Raw genomic sequence first — 21,890 nt, forward strand, 5'->3', positions numbered from 1 at the left:
CGCGCAGCATCATAGGTTACTATGCCAATAATGTATATTAACTATAGGTTACTATTGATGCCGTGTGCATCGGCCACCCGCGGGACGATTGTCCTGCACTCATATGAACACAGAACTATAGTCCAACGGGTGGACGATGCGGAGAGTATCATAGTAACCTCTATATATACAGTGGCATCCTTCATCATAGAGTTTGAAAGAAAAATGTATATGTTAACGTTTACATTTTTTCTACTGGACTGGCAGTTGGGTGCTGCACTTTTCCCATTTTTTCCCCCAACATATACGTAAAAACGTATGCCAAAAATGTGATGTGAACACAGCCTAACCTTTTATTTAACCCCTAATGTAACCCGAACCCTCACTAATCAGATTTAATAATTGGACTTTTTATTGGGGGGGGGGGGGGTGGCCCAATTCTGAGCTTTGCTATGGGGACCAATGATTTCTACGTACGCCCCTGTCCCAAACATTAGGTATTCACCTGGCAGAAAAGGCATTTTATGCCGCTGTATTTACATAAGACAGGGACCATTATTTGTTCTGTGTAGTGGCGGATATGTGTGGACTGGCATGAGGAAATTCAATTAAACGTGGTTGTCATAGGTTTGAATTCCTCCGAGATCCATGCCTCATTCATTTCTAGAAATGTGAGGTAGTCCACACTGTCGTGAGCTAGGCGAGTGCGCTTATCGGTCGCGATCCTCCCTGCTGTGCTGAACGTCCTTTCAGACAGGACACTCGACGAAGGGCAAGTCAAGAGTTCCATGGCCAATTGTGCCAGCTGTGGCCATAGGTCAAGCCTGAACATCCAGTAGTCAAGGGGTTCTTCGCTTCTCAGAGCGTCCATATCAGCCGTTAACCCGATGTAGTCGGACAACTGTCGGTCTAGTCGTTCCCTGAGGTTGTATCTGGAGGGCGGCTGTTGATGGGTTGGCTGCAAGAATGATCTCATATCCGGAATGAGCAACACATCACTTCTTGCATGCATTGAAGGATTGGTACTTGCAACTGTTTCTCTGTGGGTGGAAATTCCTCTGCCAGCGCCCGCAAAAGCAGAATGCAGCATCTCTCGAAGCAAGGCCTAGAAATGCTACATTCTGACAGCCCGCTGTGATGCTGGTAACATGTGTTTTGTGTTTGGACTGGAGGTCTAAGTACGTTGCCAACCAGTACTGGTCCTTGCACTTTATGGTTTTAATATATAGGTCCCTCTTCAAACACTGGAGCATGAAGGCCCCCGTTTGCACTTAATTGGAAGCAGTGGAGCGGCCTGGTTCCTGCTCATCGCCCAGGAGAATGTCGTCCTCGGTCTCCTCCCCCCAGCCATGGACAACACCAGACATCCCCGAAAAGTTTAAAGCTTGCTCTTCTTGCTCCTCCTCCTCCCCCCAGGGACCATCCTCCTCTGACTCCTCTTCAGACTCCTGCTGACTTGTCTCAGATGGAGTATCCCCCCTGGGAATTCATTCAGCATTGCGACTTCCTCATCTTCCTGCTCCTGCTCCTTGACGGCTTGCTCAATGACACAACGCAATGCACGCTTTGGGAGTGCACACGGCAGAGAGTAAGGAGGGTGCTGATACAGAGGATGAGGAGGGTGCAGAAGTGGAAGGCTGAGTGAGTCACTCAACCAAATCTGGTGCATCCTTTGACGTAATTGCACGCACCTGCTCCGGCCTGGTGCACCTTCCCGACCCCTACCACCCTTGCGGAACGGCCTGCCTCTTCCTCAGCCTGTCATTTTCAAAATGACCCTGTGACAAAGTCCCTATAGAGGAGCAGTTTTTGTGGAAGCAGGTATAGTGTAGGCCTCAATCAATATTTTGTGGAAGCTGGTATATCAATCCCCTCTATTAGTATTTTGTGGAAACAGGTACATAGAACCCAATAATGAGTATTTGCTGGAAGCTGGTAAATCAAACCCCATAATCAATATTTGGTGGAAGCTGGTGTATCGCAGACCTCAATCAATATTTGGTGAAAGCAGGTATTTCAATACCATCTATCAGTATTTTGTGAAAACAGGTATATAGAACCCAATAATGAGTATTTGCTGGAAGTTGGTAAATCAAACCTCTTAACCAATATTTGTTGGAAGCTGGTGTATCGAAGGCCTCAATCAATACGTGGTGGAAGCCGGTATATCAATACCCAGTATCAGTATTTTGTGGAAACAGGTATACAGAACTGTCATGGAACCATGAACCAGACGTACAACAAGAGATAAGTGGAAATAAGAAGGCTTTATTGACAATCAAGCTGTAAGCAAAAGTCCAAACGGATGGCTAAACCGGAGCAGGGTCTTGCGTAGACAGAGGTCAGGAACCAGAAGGGTAGTCAGACGAAGCCTGGATCAGGAACCAGCAGGGTAGTCAGACGAAGCCAGGATCAGGAACCAACGGAGTAGTCAGACGAGGCCAGGATCAGGAACCAGAAGCAGCAGCAGTCTTAGAAGCATGTGAACACAGGAGGACCAAGCAAGGAACTGAAGCTACAGACCTCCTATATATGAGCTAGGCATCCAGCTCCTCCCAGTGGGAAGGAGAAGCCGCAGGGTGGGAGGCTACAAGAAACCCAGAAACCAAGATGGCCGCCAGCACATGTCAAACGAAGGAGAACAGTAAGAAGGTAAGACCATGACAGTACCTCCCCCTCAAGGGCCCCTCCTCCGCGGAGTAAGGAACGGTTTCTGAGGGAAGCGTGCGTGGAAGGCTCGGAGCAAAGCAGGAGCATGGACATCTGCGGAGGGAACCCAGGAACGCTCCTCTGGACCATAACCACGCCAATGGACCAAAAACTGCAACCGACCGCGGACCAGGCGTGAGTCCAGGATATTGCTCACCTCATATTCCTCACGATTGCCCACTTGGACCGGACGGGGCCGAGGAACCGAGGAAGTGAAACGATTACACACCAATGGCTTCAACAGGGAGACATGAAACACGTTGGAGATCCGCATGCCAGGAGGAAGCGCAAGGGCATAGGCTACCGGGTTTACCCTGCGAAGCACTCGGAAGGGACCAACAAAGCGAGGCGCCAGCTTGGGAGTGGGCACTCGAAGGTTGAGGTTGCGGGTGGACAACCATACGCGGTCTCCGACCTGGTAGGAAGGAGCGGGCGCTCGTCTGCGATCAGCCTGGAGTCTCTGGCGCTGCGCAGAGACCTCAAGGGACCTCTGGATCTGTACCCAAGAAGCACGTAGGATGGAAAGGTGATCCTCCACAGCCGGAATATCCTGGGGAGAGAATACCTCCGGTAACACGGCAGGTTGGAACCCATAATTGGCCATGAAGGGAGACGTCCCAGAGGAAGAGTTCACCGCCGTGTTCCTGGCAAACTCAGCCCAAGGCAGGAGGTCAACCCAATTGTCTTGGTGATCGGAGACATAGCAACGAAGGAATTGCTCCAAGGCCTGATTGGATCGTTCTGCGGCCCCATTGGACTGAGGGTGGTAGGCCGAGGAGAAAGAGAGATGAATCCCCAACTGGGAGCAAAAGGCGCGCCAGAACCTGGACACAAACTGACTCCCCCGATCTGACACAATCTCCTTGGGCAAACCGTGCAACCGGAAGACCTCCCTGGCGAAAATCGTGGCCAACTCTTGTGCAGAGGGTAACTTCTTGAGAGAAACACAGTGGCACATTTTGGAAAACCGATCCACAATCATGAGAATGACCGTATGGCCTTGGGATGCAGGGAGGTCCACAATGAAATCCATCCCCAGGTGTGACCATGGGCGCTCCCCGGTGGCTATGGGTTGCAAAAGGCCCAACGGAAGGTGCCGAGGGGACTTACTCTGGGCACAAACGGAGCATGCCGCTACATATGCGGCGATGTCGGAACGTAGAGAAGGCCACCAGAACAGACGTGAAACAGCCCAGGACAGCTGATTCTTTCCAGGATGCCCCGCGGCCTTGGAGTTATGGTAGGTTCGCAACAACCGAGTGCGCAACTCCTCAGGCACAAAACACCTGCCGTTGGGTCTCCCAGAGGGAGCACCAGATTGAGCCGCCAAAATCTGCTCACCCAGGGGAGAGGTCAGGCTGGTGCGAATGGCGGCCAGGATCTGATTCGGAGGTATGACCGAAGTCAGAATCGACTCCTCCCCGGACAGCTCGGAGTACTGCCGTGATAAGGCATCCGCTCTGATGTTCTTGGAACCGGGTAGGTAGGAGACCACGTAATTAAAACGTGACAAGAACAGAGCCCATCTGGCCTGACGTGGTGTCAATCTCTTGGCCTCAGAAAGGTAGGTCAGATTCTTGTGGTCCGTCAGGATGAGAACCGGAACCACCGAACCCTCGAGCAAGTGCCTCCATTCTTTAAGGGCCTGCACGATGGCCAATAACTCCCTGTCACCAATCTGATAGTTGCACTCCGCGGAAGACAGTTTCCGGGAGTAAAACCCACAAGGAAGCAGAGGACCCTCTGGTGTTCTACGCTGAGACAGAAGGGCGCCTACTCCCATCTCAGACGCGTCCACCTCGAGGACAAAGGGCAACCCAGGGTTGGGATGCGACAGAATCGGAGCCGACACAAAGGCGGACTTTAGAGCCTCAAAAGCTCGGATGGCCTCGAGCGGCCAGACCTGGAAATTACTGCCCTTCCTGGTCAGATCCGTGAGAGGCTTGGCTAGCATAGAAAAGTCCCTGATGAACTTCCGATAATAATTGGCGAAGCCCAAAAAGCGCTGCAGGGCACGGAGACCACTGGGCTGGGGCCACTGTAAGACAGCCGAAACCTTCTCAGGATCCATGGAGAACCCCTCAGCGGAAATGATGTAACCTAAGAAGGTTACCTGGGATCGGTGAAATTCGCATTTCTCAAGCTTACCGAACAGCCTGTTCTCTCGTAACCGTTGCAACACTCGTCTGACATCCATAATGTGGGCCTCCATGGATTCAGAATATACCAAGATGTCATCCAAATAGACCACCACACACTGCTGCAACAGGTCACGGAAAACATCGTTGATGAATTCCTGGAAGACTGCGGGCGCATTGCACAACCCAAAGGGCATAACCAAGGATTCATAATGACCTGTCCTGGTGTTAAACGCGGTCTTCCACTCATCGCCCGCCTTGATCCTTACCAGGTTATATGTCGCCCTCAGGTCGAGTTTGGTAAAGACCGTGGCCCCTTTGAGGCGATCGAACAGCTTGGAAATCAAGGGTATCGGGTAAGCGTTCTTGATCGTGATGCGATTGAGACCCCTGTAATCGATGCAAGGCCTCAACTCACCGCCCTTCTTTTTCACAAAGAAAAATCCAGCCCCTGCCGGGGACGAGGATTTGCGAATGTGTCCGCGTGAAAGCGCCTCCCTCACGTACTCCTCCATGGCCTCATTCTCCGCTACCGACAGTGGATAGACTTTGCCACGAGGAGGAACGGCACCAGATTGTAACTCTATGGCACAATCGTATGGGCGGTGCGGAGGTAGGGCAACCGCGCGCACCTTATCGAATACATCCCGGTACTCTTCGTATTCAGGAGGCAACAGAGAGTCCGAGGAAGTACACAGCAACTTGACAGGCCCATGGATGCAACTAGCCCCACACTGCGGTGACCACGAGAGGATCTCGGCCGATCTCCAATCGAAAGTCGGATTATGCTTCTGGAGCCAGGGGTACCCCAAGACCACCGAGTAGTGTGGAGACGAAATCACCTGGAGACAGACCGACTCTCTGTGAACGGCACCAATGGCTATCCCCACTGGAAGGGTCTCATGAGTCACGTGTGGCGGCAGAAGGGGTCTGCCGTCTATCGCCTCAAGAGCCAGTGGGGAACCTCGAGGCTGCAGAGGAATGTAATTAGCGGCAGCGAACACACTATCAATGAACAAACCACCAGCACCAGAGTCCACCAACGCCTGGGTCGTCACCGAGCCCCCGACCCAGGAGAGGACAACAGTGATCAGTGGTTTGTCAACACGGGAAACCGGGGACGAGGAGACTCCACCCAAGATCTGCCCCCGACAGGATCTCAGGTGCGAGCGTTTCCCGGACGGTTCGGACATGCCAACCGAAAATGCCCACCGAGACCACAGTACATGCATCGGCCCTCGCGTCTCCGGAGTACCCTCTCCCCCTCGGACAGGCGAGCAAACCCCAGCTGCATGGGTTCACCCCCAGACAAGTCATCCCCAGGAGGCGTGGGAGGAGAGGGAGGCACGGGTGGGACAGCAAACGTAGGCGCCAATCTGTTAGAAAACCTCCGCAGGCTCTCCTTAACCCCTTAAGGACCAGGCTCATTTTCACCTTAAGGACCAGGCCATTTTTTGCAAATCTGACCAGTGTCACTTTAAGTGCTGATAACTTTAAAACGCTTTTACTTATACAGGCCATTCTGAGATTGTTTTTTCGTCACATATTGTACTTCATGACACTGGTAAAATAAAGTCAAAAAAATTATTTTTTTTGCATAATAAAATACCTAATTTACCAAAAATTTGGAAAAATTTGCAAATTTCAAAGTTTCAGTTTCTCTACTTCTGTAATACATAGTAATACCCCCAAAAATTGTGATGACTTAACATTCCCCATATGTCTACTTCATGTTTGAATTATTTTGGGAATGATATTTTATTTTTTGGGGATGTTACAAGGCTTAGAAGTTTAGAAGCAAATCTTGACATTTTTCAGAAATTTACAAAAACCCAATTTTTAGGGACCACTACAGCTCTGAAGTCACTTTGCGAGGCTTACATAATAGAAACCGCCCAAAAATGACCCCATTCTATAAACTACACCCCTCAAGGTATTCAAAACTGATTTTACAAACTCCGTTAACCCTTTAGGTGTTGCACAAGAGTTATTGGCAAATGGGGATGAAATTTGAGAATTTCATTTTTTTGCCTAATTTTCCATTTTAACCCATTTTTTCCACTAACAAAGCAAGGGTTAACAGCCAAACAAGACTGTATCTTTATTGCCCTGACTCTGCCGTTTACAGAAACACCCCATATGTGGCCGTAAACTACTGTACGGCCACACAGCGGGGCGTAGAGTGAAAGGTGCGCCGTATGGTTTTTGGAAGCCAGATTTTGCTGGACAGTTTTTTTGACACCATGTCCCATTTGAAGCCCCCCTGATGCACCCCTAGAGTAGAAACTCCATAAAAGTGACCCCATCTAAGAAACTACACCCCTCAAGGTATTCAAAACTGATTTTACAAACTTTGTTAACCCTTTAGGTGTTGCACAAGATTTAATGGAAAATAGAGATACAATTTCAAAATTTCACTTTTTTGGCAGATTTTCCATTTTAATATTTTTTTTCCAGTTACAAAGCAAGGGTTAACAGCCAAACAAAACTCATTATTTATGGCCCTGATTCTGTAGTTTACAGAAACACCCCATATGTGGTCGTAAACCACTGTACGGGCACACGGCAGGGCGCAGAAGGAAAGGAATGCCATACGGTTTTTGGAAGGCAGATTTTGCTGGACTGGTTTTTTGACACCATGTCCCATTTGAAGCCCCCCTGATGCACCCCTAGAGTAGAAACTCCAAAAAAGTGACCCCATTTTAGAAAGTACGGAATAGGGTGGCAGTATTGTTGGTACTAGTTCAGGGTAGATATGATTTTTGGTTGCTCTATATTACACTTTTTGTGCGGCAAGGTAACAAGAAATAGCTTTTTTGGCACGTTTTTTTTTTTGTTATTTACAACATTCATCTGACAGGTTAGATCATGTGGTAATTTTATAGAGCAGGTTGTCACGGACGCAGCGATACCTAATATGTATACAATTTTTTTTTATTTATGTAAGTTTTATACAATAACTTCATTTTTAAAACCAAAAAATTGTTTAGTGTCTCCATAGTCTGAGAGCCATAGTTTTTTCAGTTTTTGGGCGATTATCTTGAGTAGGGTCTAATTTTTTGCGGGATGAGATGACAGTTTGATTGGCACTATTTTGGGGTGCATATGACTTTTTGATCGCTTGCTATTACACTTTTTGTGACGTAAGATGGCAAAAAATAGCTTTTTTTACACCGTTTTTTTTTTTTTTTTTACGGTGGTCACCTGAGGGGTTAGGTCATGTGATATTTATATAGAGCCGGTCGATACGGATGCGGCAATACCTAATATGTATACTTTATTTTTATTTATGTAGGTTTTACACAATGATTTTATTTTTGAAACAAAAAAAATGATGTTTTAGTGTTTCCATAGTGTTTTCAGTTTTTGGGCGATTATCTTGAGTAGGGTCTCATTTTTTGCGGGATGAGATGACGGTTTGATTGGTACTATTTTGGCGTACATGCGACTTTTTTGATCACTTTTATTACCTTTTTTGGGAAGTAAGGTGGGCAAAATTTCAATTTTCTCATAGTTTTTATTTTTTTATTTTTATGGCGTTCACTGTGCGGGGAAAGTAACATGGCCGTTTTATAGATCAGGTCGTTACGGACGCGGCGATACCTAATATGTGTAGTTTATTTTATTTTTTTAATTTTTATTCAGTGATAAATGTTTTTTTTTTTATCTTAACTTTTTTCACTTATTCTTTTTATTTTTTGACCCAGACCCACTTGGTTCTTGAAGATCCAGTGGGTCTGATGTCTGTAAAATACAGTACAGAACCCCTATAGGTTTCTGTACTGTATTTTACTTACACTGAACAGATCTATGCTTTCAGCACAGATCTGTTCAGCACCATGGACAGCAGGACGCCTGAGCAGGCGTCCTGTTGCCATGGGAACCTTCCCCGTCTGCTCAGTTATGGTCAGAACTTCGCAGACGGGGAAGGGTGAGGACGGGGCTTCGGGGGGCTCTCTGGGGGCTCTCTCCCTCTCCATCGGGGGGCTGCAAAGGCACAGCAGCCCCCCGATCGGAGAGGGAGGGAGCTCCCTCTTACTGTTAACCTTTTCCATACAGCGGTCCGTACGGACCGCTGTATGGAAAGGGTTAAACGGCTGACATCGCATAAACGATGTCAGCCGTTTATACCAGGGTGCCAGCAATGTGCTGGCACCCTGGTATACCCACTGTACACCAACGATTATGCAATAGGAGGCGGGCGGGGGATCGCGATCCCGCCTGCCGCACCGCCCGCCTCCCGCAACGCCCCCACCGCCTGCGACACCCCCCCTGCACCACCCGCCGCCATCAAATCATGCAGGGGTGCAGGGGGGGTGTACTATATTGATTTTAGGCACTCTAAAGTTTCTGATCCCCGCTGTCAGGGACCGCGGGGATCAGAAACTGCAAAAAGCGCAGCAAACCGCAGGTCTGAATTGACCTGCGGTTTTCTGCGATCGTCGATGCGGGGGGGTCAAATAACCCCCCCCTGCATTGTTACAGGATGCCGGCTGAATGATTTCAGCCGGCATCCCGTTCCGATTAACCCCCGCGGCGCCGGCATCGCTATTTAAAGCCATGACGTACCGGTACGTCATGTGTCCTTAAGGACTCGGGAAACATGCCGTACCGGTACGTCATGTGTCCTTAAGGGGTTAAAGGAAGGTCTCTCCCTGAGTCTGGTGTCAATCAAAATCAGGAAAGAAATAAGAGACTCGAGCTCCACTGGTAGGTCCTTAGCTGCAACCTCATCCTTCAAGGCATCCGAGAGACCATGAGAGAAAGCAGCGACCAGAGCCTCATTATTCCAGCCCACCTCTGCTGCCAGGGTACGAAACTCAATGGCGTATTCAGCTACGGATCGTGAACCCTGTCTGATGGACATAAGGAGCTTCGCAGCAGAGGCAGCACGAGCCGGCACATCGAATACCTTCCGAAGAGAAGCAACAAAACCGGAAAACTCGGCAACCACCGGATTGTTGTTCTCCCATAAAGGGCTGGCCCAGGCCAAGGCCTTGTCCGAGAGCAGCGAGATCAAGAAGCCCACCTTTGATCTCTCAGTAGGAAAGGCATGTGGCAGCAACTCAAAATAAATGCCCACCTGGTTAAGGAAACCTCGGCACTGAGTTGGCTCTCCCCCAAAGCGCTGTGGAAGGGGGGCAGAACCGGTCATACCCCGAGACACCGCAGGCGCAGTAACAGGTGTCGGGGTAGACTCTGGCGCAACAACCGGAGCGGCAGTAGGAGCGGGCCCAGGAGCGACAACCGACCCATCGGCAACGGAAGCGAAATGAGCCGTGCGTTCAAGCAGGGTTTGCAACGCCACAGCGAACCGACCCAACAGGTGATCCTGCTGATCAAGTCTGGCAACCAGCGTAGGTAGCGAGAATGGCCCTGTACCGTCAAAATTCATGGCTTGGTCCTAATGTCATGGAACCATGAACCAGACGTACAACAAGAGATAAGTGGAAATAAGAAGGCTTTATTGACAATCAAGCTGTAAGCAAAAGTCCAAACGGATGGCTAAACCGGAGCAGGGTCTTGCGTAGACAGAGGTCAGGAACCAGAAGAGTAGTCAGACGAAGCCTGGATCAGGAACCAGCAGGGTAGTCAGACGAAGCCAGGATCAGGAACCAACGGAGTAGTCAGACGAGGCCAGGATCAGGAACCAGAAGCAGCAGCAGTCTTAGAAGCATGTGAACACAGGAGGACCAAGCAAGGAACTGAAGCTACAGACCTCCTATATATGAGCTAGGCATCCAGCTCCTCCCAGTGGGAAGGAGAAGCCGCAGGGTGGGAGGCTACAAGAAACCCAGAAACCAAGATGGCCGCCAGCACATGTCAAACGAAGGAGAACAGTAAGAAGGTAAGACCATGACAAGAACCCCTTAATGATTATTTGCTTGAAGCTGGTATATCAAACCCCTTAATCAATATCTGGTGAAAGCTGGTGTATTGCAGACCTCAATCTATATGTTGTGAAAGCCAGTGTATCACACCCCTCAATCAATATTTTGTTGAAGCTGGTGTATCACACCCCTTATTCAGTATTTTGTAGAAGCAGGTATATCGCACCTCTTAATCCGTTTTTTGGGGGGCAACAGGTATTTCACACCAGTTGCAATTAGTTATTCGAATAGCTTTTGTCCCTCTATCTAGCTTCTGTATCTCAGCAGCACCGCACACAACTGCTGCACAATACAAATGCACTATAATATACTTTCTTAGTTAGAAGGTATATTATAGGTCTATCACACCCCTCAATTAGTGATGAGCGGCAGGGGCAATATTCGAATTTGCGATATTTCACAAATATATGGTAGAATATTCATCATATATTCGCGAATATCCCAATTTGAGATATTAGTTTTATTACGAAAAATCTGTAATAAAAAAATTGCATAATGCAAATTTTTATGCGAAAAATGGTGTTGGTCAAAAACGAGTATATAGCACTACAGAATATACTGCTATATATTAGTTTTTAGAATATTCGTCATTTTTTCCATCTGAACAAATGATTCCTCCCTGCTTAAAATGCTGGTGGGTCAATAAGTCATTGGCCCACAAGCAAGAAGCAGGGAGGAATCATGACTTTAAATGTTGAAAAAGGACGAATATTCTAAAAAACGAATATCCAGCATGCCACAGTCCAGGTGTTAGTCCCCTTGAAACAACTTTTCCATCACTATTGTGGCCAGAAAGAATCCCTGTGGGTTTTAAAATTCACCTGCCTATTGAAGTCTATGGTGGTTCGCCTGGTTCGCCCGTTCGCGAACATTTGCGTAAATTCGTGTTCGCCGTTCGCGAAAGGAACATTTTATGTTTGTGACATCTCTAGTTCTATATACCTGTTTCCACAAAATACTGATGGAGGGGATTGATATACCAGCTTCCAGCAAATATTGATTAAGGCCTGCAATACACCATCTACCAGCAAATATTGAATAAGGGGTTTGATATACCAGCTTCCAGAAAATACTGAATAAGTGGTTTTATATACCAGCTTCTAGAAAATACTGAATAAGTGATTTTATATACCTGCTTCCACAAAATACTAATAGAGGGGATTGATATACCAAATATTGATTGATTGAGGACTGCGATACACCGACTTCCACAAAATGTTGATTAAGCGGTTTAATATACCAGTTTCCAGCAACTACTCAAAAAGGGGTTCTATATACCTGTTTCCCAAAAATACTGATAGAGGGGATAGATATACCAACTTCCACCAAATATTGATTGAGGCCTGTGATACACATGCTTCCACCAAATATTGATTAAGGGGTTTGATATACTGGCTTCCAGCAAATAATCATTAAGGGGTTCTATATACCTGTTTCCACAAAATACTGATAGAGGGGATAGATATACCGGCTTCCACCACTTATTGATTGAGGCCTTCGATACACCAGCTTCCAACAAATATTGATTAAGAGGTTTGATTTATCGACTTCCAGCAAATGCTCATTATTGGGTTCTATATACCTGTTTCCACAAAATACTGATACAGGGTATTGATATACCTGCTTTCACCAAATATTGATTAAGGTCTGCGATACACCAGCTTCCACCAAATATTGATTAAGGGATTTGATGTACCGACTTCCGGCAAATGCTCATTTTTGAGTTCTATATACCTGTTTCCACAAAATACTGATACAGGGTATTGATATACCTGCTTTCACCAAATATTGATTAAGGTCTGCCATACACCAGCTTCAACCAAATATTAATTAAGGGGTTTGATTTACCCGCTTCCGGCAAATGCTCATTATTGGGTTCTATATACCTGTTTCCACAAAATGACAGACTTTCAATCATATATAACATTTAATATGAAGAAGGCAAGCAGCAAGGGACGGGGCAGTGGCTGTGCCTGCTGCCAGATAAAAAATAAAAAAAACAGCAGATAATGCTTCCAGTCGGTTAAGCAAAACCCTGTCTTCCATTAAGTCCAGTCTCAGTAGCCAAGAGTCTGCTCAGCGCAAACCTCACCCTTATCCACCTTCTTCCCACCATGGAAAGTCTGGGCAAACAAGTGATTCCACACACGGATATTCCGAGGAGCTCTTTTCAGCGCCATTCCTTGATTTGGCCATCTTGCCAAGCACGCTTGAAGAGGGACAGATCTTGTGCCCTGATTCCCAAACTTTTGAGCATCCACAATCACAAGAAGATGACGGTGGGGAATGGCAATTACTGTTTAATGAGGTGGATGATGATTATTAGACACAGTTGCCAATAAGTCAACAGCAATTAGTGTTTCAAGAGGTTGATGATCAGGATGAATCACAGTTGCCGATAAGTGAGGTTCTTGTTAGGTTAACAAGTCAGGAGGATGTATGGACAAGGGCATTCGGCCAGGGACGCTACATTTCCCTGACAGCACACTGGGTAAACGTTGTGGAGGCCGGGAGCGAGTTGTACCCTGGGATGGCACAGGGCAGTACGTACATGCATGTTTATTGGCTGCGCAGCAGCCAAGAAACGTGCGGGACAGAGACTCGAGCATTGCATTCGAGCACATGTGGTATTCGGCTGATGTTCGGCCGAGCATGCTCAATCAACACTAACTGGCACTGACTGTAATGCCGTAGCCATGTTGGTTACTGTCATTACAGTGATTGGCTGGCCGAAACGCGTCATCGAGTGTTATATAGCACCCGATGACACGTGGTTCAGCTCAGTCTTAGTCAGGAGAGCTGCAGCAGAAGGGACAGAGAGTGTAGGGACAGGAATTTTTCATTTTTATTTTAGGCAGGGTTTATTGTTGAAAGATGTTAGAGACCCAAAAGTCCTTTTAAGGACTATTGTTTTATCTGGCTGCAATATATATTATTAGCGCAACCTGCGCTAAATAGCGTGCAATTCTTTGGCTGCTGCTGGCAGTGACATTACCTGCGCTACATCTCCTGAATAACTTTTGCGCATTCTAAATATCTGTGACATTCAGTCTCATTTTTTCTTAGCCGCTGGTGACAGCGACATTACCTGCGCTACATCTCCTGTATAACGTTTTCGCATCCTAAATATCTGTAAGATTCAGTGTAAGTTTTTATTAGCCGCTGCTGACAACGACATTACCTGCGCTACATCTCCTGTATAACGTTTGCACATCCTTAATATCTGCGACATTCAGTCCAATTTATTTGCGCATACACTTACAAAACCTGCGCTACTGTACCTGTACTTGCAAGCATATGTACCATTTAATATGCTGCTGATGGTGCATGCAGAGGCCATGGCCGTGAGCACGGTGAAACTGCCTGATGCCAGAGCACAAGAAACACACTCATCCATGATACCTAGCTTCATGTCCCAGCTTTCAGGGTGGCACAGGACACCACTCTCGAAGTGACACCAGTGCGACCAGGTGGTCGGTTGGATTGCAGCAGATAATGCTTTCAGTCGGTTAAGCACCATCCTGTTCTCCACAAAGTCCAGTCTCATTAGCCAAGAGTCTGGTCAACAAAATCCTCACCCTGATCCTCCTTCGCCAACCATGGAGAGTCTTGGCAAACAAGTGATCCCACACTCGGATATTCCGAGGAGCTCTTTTCATCGCCATTCCTTGATTTGGGCCTCTTGCCAAGCCCGTCTGAAGAGGGAAATGAGATCTTGTGCATTGATTCCAAAAGTCTTGCGCATCCACAGTCAGAAGAAGATGACAGTGGGGAACGGCAATTAGTGTTTCACAAGGTGGATGATGATGATGAGACACAGTTGCCAATAAGTCAATGGCAATTAGTGTCTCAAGAGGTTGATGGTGAGAGATAGTTGTCAATAAGTAAGGTTCTTGTTAGGTTAACAAGTCAGGAGGATGACCAGAGTGAGGAAGTGGAAGAGGAGGTGGTGGACAATGAAATCACTGACCTAACCTGGGAAGGTGGCAAGCCGAGCGAGGACAGCAGTACAGAGGGGGAAGGATCCACAGCACCGCAACGGGCTGGAAGAGACAGTGGGGTGGCAAAAGGGAGAAGGCGGTCCACACCAAACAGGCTCAAAACTGTTCCTCCGGCACACCCTTGCAGCAATCTCCCTTGCCAAGGGGTAGGTGTTTCGTAGCATGGCGCTTTTTTGAGCAAAGTGCGGACGATAAAAGAATTGTCATTTGCAACTTGTGCCGTACCAAAATGAGCAGGGGCGTGAACATTAGCAACCTCACCACCACCAGCATGATCTGCCACATGGCATCAAAGCACCCTAATAGGGTGTTACGAGCTGCCCAATCCCCTGTCCAAGACGCAGGCCCGGATGCCTCCCACCCTGAACCTGGACCTTCGCAAGCACCATCAGCTAGCACATCCACTTCTGTGTCCCAGCGCAGCGTGCAGATGTTCATACCCGAGGCCTTTGAGCAAAAGGGCAAATACCCAGCCACCCACCCACAGGGTATAGCACTAAATGCACACCTTTCCAAATTGCTGGCCCTGGAAATGTTGCCATTTAGGCTGCTGGCCCTGGAAATGTTGCCATTAGGCTGACTGAGGCTTTCTTCAGGCAGCCTAATGGCGGCGGCCTTCCCTTGTTACTCAGTCCCCAGCTGCCACTATTTTTTACAGTGTGCCGACCCAACCTTACACCAGCATGTGTCCCGTAACATCACCCGTGCCCTGACCAACGCAGTTTTTGGGAAGGTCAATTTAACGACTGACACATAGACAAATGCTTTTGGCCAGGGATGCTACATTTCCCTGACGGCACACTGGGTGAACGTTGGGGAGACCGGGAGCAAGTCGTACCCTGGGATGGCACAGGTGATACCAACGCCAATGATTGTGGGCTCTACTTCTATCAGGATTTCCACCACCACCTACATTAGTGGCTGGAACCCCCCTCTCCTCCTCCGCCTCCTCCTCCACTTCCACCTCTGAATTCTCATTTCGCAGCACCAGTTAGCCATCAGTCGGTAGCTGGAAGCAGTGTAGCACTGCAGTGGGGAAATGGTAACAGGCCGTGCTGAAACTAATTTGCTTTGGTGACAAACAGCACACCGCTGCAGAGCTGTGGCATGGTATAACGGACCAGACTGAGCTGTGGCTCTTGCCCTCAACCTACAACCAGTAACAAAAAATATAAAAGTGGAATCGCACTCACCAGGACTTGAGGTCTTCCGGTATGCAACAGCCTACCTGGAGTCCAAGATTCATCAGGGCTCCTTAATGTAGAATCCAAAAAAGAGAAGATGGAGGCAGCATGACCGGTAAAAATCCCTTTAATGCGGGAACCGCCAAGTGAACAGACGTGCAAGTTTGTGACGTTTCGGCTGCAGCACAGCCTTTATCAAACACGTGTTTGATAAAGGCTGTGCTGCAGCCGAAACGTCACAAACTTGCACGTCTGTTCACTTGGCGGTTCCCGCATTAAAGGGATTTTTACCGGTCATGCTGCCTCCATCTTCTCTTTTTTGGACTCAACCTACAACCAGGCATGGTTGTGTCTGATAATGGCTATAACTTGGCTCCGCAAGACATATCCCATGCCTAGCCCGCGTGTTAAACTTAGTGGTTCAGCGGTTTCTCAAAACCTACCCCCGATTGGCCTGAGCTACTGGTGAAGGTGTGCCGTGTGTGTGCCTATTTCCAAAAGTCATCTACAGCTGCCGCCGGTCTGGCAATGCTGCAGCAGCGCTGGAAATTGCCAGCTCACCAACTGTTGTGCGATGTGAGCACACGCTGGAACTCCATGTTCCACATGTTGGCCAGGCTTTGTGAGCAGCAGACGGCAGTAGTGGAATACCAGCTGCAACATAGTCGTCGCCTTTCAGTCAGCTTCTGCTCTTCACAAGCGACGAGTGGGCATGGTTGTCTGACCTCTGTGAAGTTTTACACAACTTTTAGGAATCAACACAGATGGTGAGCGTCGATGCTGCTATTATCAGCGTAACCATCCCTCTTCTGTGTCTATTGAAATGCTCGCTGCTCACAATGAAGGCGGATGCTTTGCATGTGGAAGAGGTGGAAATGGGGGAAGACATTACAGATGGTGATAGCAAGACCACCCTCAGTTCATCTTCTCAGCGCAAATTGGATGATGATGAGGAGGAGGAGCAGGAGAGGGTTGCCGGTTTATTCCATCTGTTCAGCGTGGATCGGCCAAAGAGGAGGAAGAGGATGATGAGATTGAGAGTCATCCTCCTGACGAGGACAGCGAAGTCTTGTCTGTTGGAACTCTGGCACACATTGCTGACTTTATGTTATGCTGCCTCTCCCGTGACCCTCGCATTATACGCATTTTGGCCAACACCCAGTGGCGTAACTAGAAATTACTGGTCCCAACAGCATATTTTTGAATGGGGCCCCCCTTCCCCAGTAATTTTTTCACAACCCCTTCCTTTCATGCCACCCCTATTCCTGTGGCTAGTAAAGATCGCTCTCTCAGACCAGGCCCGGCAGCTGTTCCATCTATTTTGTACACTGTCTATACTGTCACTGTATATTATTTCATTGTGTAATACTGTTCAGGGGACCCTGACAAAATCTTGTAGTCCTCCTCCACTTGGATGGGCCCCTTCTGGGTCAGGGCCCCAAAGCAGCCGCTTCTCCTGCTTCCCCTATAGTTACGCCCCTGCCAACACCGATTACTGGTTGTTCACCCTTCTCGACCCCCGCTACAAAGAGAACTTCTCATCTCTCATTCATGTGGTGAAGAGGACTAACAAAATGGTGCAATACCAGAAGGTACACACAGCAAGGAGGGAAAAGTTTTGGAAGTTGGTGAAGGAGTACGTAGCAGACTGTATCAGCGTACTCAGTGATCCCTCTGTGCCTTACAACTATTGGGTGTCCAAGCTGGACACATGGCACAAACTGTCACTCTATGCCTTGGAGGTGCTGGCCTGCCCTGCCACTACAGTTTTGTCTGAGCGGGTATTTAGTGCTGCTGAGGGAATAATAACTGATAAGCACAGTCGCCTGTCAACTGAAAATGCTGACAGGTTGACTCTTATCAAAATGAACAAGGCCTGTATTGCCCCTGCCTTCTCTACTCCACCAGAGGAAAGCGGCTGAACATAAAGGCACTTTAATTGTGGCTTTTATGATGGATTGAATACACTGTATTCCCATGCACCCCTTCCACCACTAAAAAGGACATATGGTTCAATCTTCCTTTTCTTGTCCTCCTCCTCTTCCTCCATCATATCAACATGCTCATTAGGCTGCCCTCGCTCCTAATGTTTTAAAGGGTCAGTTCAGCAGCAGACCCTCACCCCTAATGTTTTAGAGGGTCACCAGCAGGCCCTCGCCTATAATGTTTTAGATGGTCAGATCAGCAGCAGGTCCTCGCCCCTAATGCTTTAGTTGGTCAGATCAGCAGCAGGCACTTGCCCCTAATGTTTTAGAGGGTCAGCTCAGCAGGAGACCCTCACCCCTAATGTTTTAGATGGTCAGATCAGCAGCAGGCACTCACCCCTAATGTTTTAGAGGGTCACCAGCAGGCCCTTGCTCCAAATGTTTTTGAGGGAATTTTTGGCAGCACTTGCACTTTATATACAAGTAAATATACAGTAAACAATGTTTCCTACCAATTTTTCCTCTAAAATCAATTTTATCTTGGACTCCAGCAGAGACCTAGGAGTCCAAGATGCATCCTCCCCATGCTGTTCCTGAACAATTTCAGTGGTGTTTTCATCAATTTCTGACTTTTTTCTATAAACCAGACACCCTCCCCTCTTCAGAGCAGGTGCCTGGTTTAATGCTCTGGTTCTCCCATTGACTTCCATTGTGCTCCCGAGCATCCCAAAGTGTTCTACTTGAGCACCAGAGCACCCAATCACTTGGGTGCTTGATCAACACTAATACTCACCTCATCTATTTGCTCGTGGAGAGGCCAAAGTGGCCACCTCGATTGAATATACCTTGCAGTGATGACATCACCGAACCTGGCTAGTGTGATGTCGTTATCATGTCACCATCATGAGATTTCGCGCAGTGTCTTCAATGAGGATGGCCACAATGGCCTCTTTGTGAAATTCGGCGAAACAGCAAAATCTAAATTTAAGTCTAAAATCACCATGCTCAAAACTATGCAGCAGCTAGTGAACTGTAACTCACGCAACTGGAGTAATGCAAAAATTATGCCTCAATGTGGGGCAGATCACTGCTCCTGTTTATAATCAAACAGTAGATGTGTATAATAGTTTATGTGTGTAGTAGTGGGACTGCGTAGCCGTAATAGTAGTTGCAGTAGGGGAATAACAGCAGGGAATAGTGGCTGCAGTGATGGGGGTGGTACAGCGACAGTTAGAAAACATGATGGTAGGCTGCCAGAGACCACATTAGCATGATGGCAGTAGCAGCCATTTGTTACAAAAAATAATAGTAGGCAGGCAAAAAGCACTGCAGCATGATGGCAGCAGCAGTAGCCACCATTTGGTATGGAACACGATGGTAGGCAGGTAGACAGCAGAGTGGCATGAAAGCAGCAGTGGCGTCAGCAGCAGATATATAGACATTATGGTAGGCAGGCAAAGATCAGCAGCAAGATGGAGCAACATCAGCAAGGACAGGTCTATTCATCTGGAGTGTAAAAATCCTCACTGATCCATGCCTAATTCACTTTGACAAAAGCGATGTTTTGGACACTGCCGGTGGACAACTTTGTCCGTTTGGGTGTCACAATGCCACCTCCTGCACTTAAAACCCTCTCTGAGATGACACTAGAGGCTGAGCAAGAGAGAACAGAGAAAGCATACTAGGCCAGCTTGGGCCACAGTTTCAGTCTACCTGCCCTGAAGTCCATGGGGTCAAGGTAAGACTGAACCTGACAAACGGTAGGTATTAATTAGCAGATTTGCTTCAGCCTTGCGCAAAATAATTCTCCATCATGTTGATGAACTGTCTGCTGCTGCCAGGTAGTAGGTGGGTGATTATGTGTGGGGCAAAGAGGAGCCACAGGCATCTGCTTGACGAAAGCTGTGGTAGATGTGTGTACAGTGTTTCCCAGTAATAAAATAATATGACCTGTCAGTAATAAAATAAAATGCCTGTCAGTGCATAAGAAAGCAAGCATACAGCTTTCCATTCTGGCCAGCAGACCTGTTCTTTCCATCTCCAGGTGTCATGCCCGGTGTCATCCTCATCATCATTCATCATCATTACCCTCCTGCTCCTCCATTACCACCAGCTTCTTCTCCTACTCCAGTGGCAGATACTCATCCTTCCCCATAAGACTTTCTCTTTCTGAGTCCCCAACAGCTACAGAGTGGACAGCAAGATGCATAAACAGTTTTTCTTTGGCTGTCATCCCTGTTGCATCAGTGTTATCATCTGTTCTAAAAGAAATATCAGGAGGGTGACATTGTTTATGTTGCAGTTGTCCCTACTGACAAATCTCGTGGCCTCGTTGAAGGGCTTCAGTACGTGACTGACATCTCTGATGATCTACCACTGCCTGATCGTGAAAAGCACATCATCCCTGCTTCCCTGTCTTGTGCATGACAAAATCATTCACAGCTTTAAACTTCTCATACAGATGCTATAGCACGTGAAATGTCAAGTTAAGTGGTATAACAGCAGACAATTCTGTTGCTGCAAGTCCGGGGGAGCGTACCACAAAAGAATGCATGAAATGCTTGGATAGTCTCATGGACATTCCTAGCACCTTCCACAACCTAGTGTACTTTTTTTTATGTTGCAGAACATGTTGCACCATGTAGGAAGCATATGTTATTTCCCCAAAATGCAGTATGACCATGATGTTCTGCCCATTGTTGCGCTCGCCACTTTACCCAGTATGAGGTGGAGATCTGACAACCAGCAGGATGTTTGCTGCTTGATGCACTTTAGAGCTCAGTGATCAGCTGTGTGGCTACTCTCACCCAGACCGATCAGCTCTAACACCGCATGGCAATGCTTTTCTTTAAACATGTTATAGGAGCTAGGGGGAATGGGAGTAATACTATACCCTGCTTCTTTTGGGGATAGGTTGTTGTTGCTGAATGGGGCACACTCTAAAATCTTACGGAAAGCTTTTATAGAAGAGTGGTGTTTGTTACAGCTTCACAAGGGGAATCAACGCCATGTTATAGCTCATATAGGTGTGATGGTGAAAGTGAAATGTTAATTGAGCACCAAAGTGCTCAGGTGCTCTACCGAGCACCCGAATATAATGGAGTTCAATAAGAGAACCCGAGCATTAAACCAGGCATCCTCTGCTCTGAAAAGGAGAGGGGGGAGGGTATCTGGTTTACAGAAAAAGGCTAGAAATTGATGGAAACACCACCACAATGGCTTGGAAAAAGCATGGGAAAGACATCTGGATGCATCTTGGACTCCTATTACCTATGACATACAATAGACAACCACACAAAGACTATATGCGAAAAGCCAGGTATGTGCAAGACAGCAATCTATCTATGAGACAGATGCAGTCAGCACACCTTACGATGGCAGCCTTGTGCGCTATGAGACATTCAAAACCAGCTCTCATCTGACTGAAAGCCAGTAAGCCTCAAAGTTGCTTCATATCTGTTGGATGGCTTGGGTGGACCTCTGCACCTAGATCACTATCATTAGGGTGACAAAAAGTTCTGATTGTCCTAACATAATATTCAATAACCTTTCTATCTTTCTATTTTCTTGCATGGAAAATTTGCGATTACAATATTAGCGGTCGACACTACTCATTAACAATGCCATTTATTGGATTCATAGTTTTGTCATAAGACTATGAAACCAATAGATGGCGCTGTTCATGAGTCATGAACAGATCCATCTATTGGATTTATAGTCTTGTCATAAGACTATGAAAACCAATAGATGGCGCTATTTATGAGTCATGAACAGTGCCATCTATTGGAATCATAGTCTTGTTGCTAATACTACACTTATTTATAAAGTGAGAGTCTTGGCAAATACATTTTGTACAAAACCATTTGAGCCCAACTGCCGAATGTCAAGGCGATCTCTGTAAGACGGAAACCTAACACTAAATACTACCTGTTATGCGCCATAATGGCTGCCATAAAGTTCAGCAAGTTCAGCAAGTGTTCCATATGAATTCTGGATCCACTCTGCCTTTTTCCCTGTTTTGATGCCAAAATGGCCTCCATTACTTCCAAGGGATGCATGTACC

This window comes from Bufo gargarizans, chromosome 2 (genome assembly GCF_014858855.1).
Source record: "Bufo gargarizans isolate SCDJY-AF-19 chromosome 2, ASM1485885v1, whole genome shotgun sequence".
Taxonomy (NCBI): domain Eukaryota; kingdom Metazoa; phylum Chordata; class Amphibia; order Anura; family Bufonidae; genus Bufo; species Bufo gargarizans.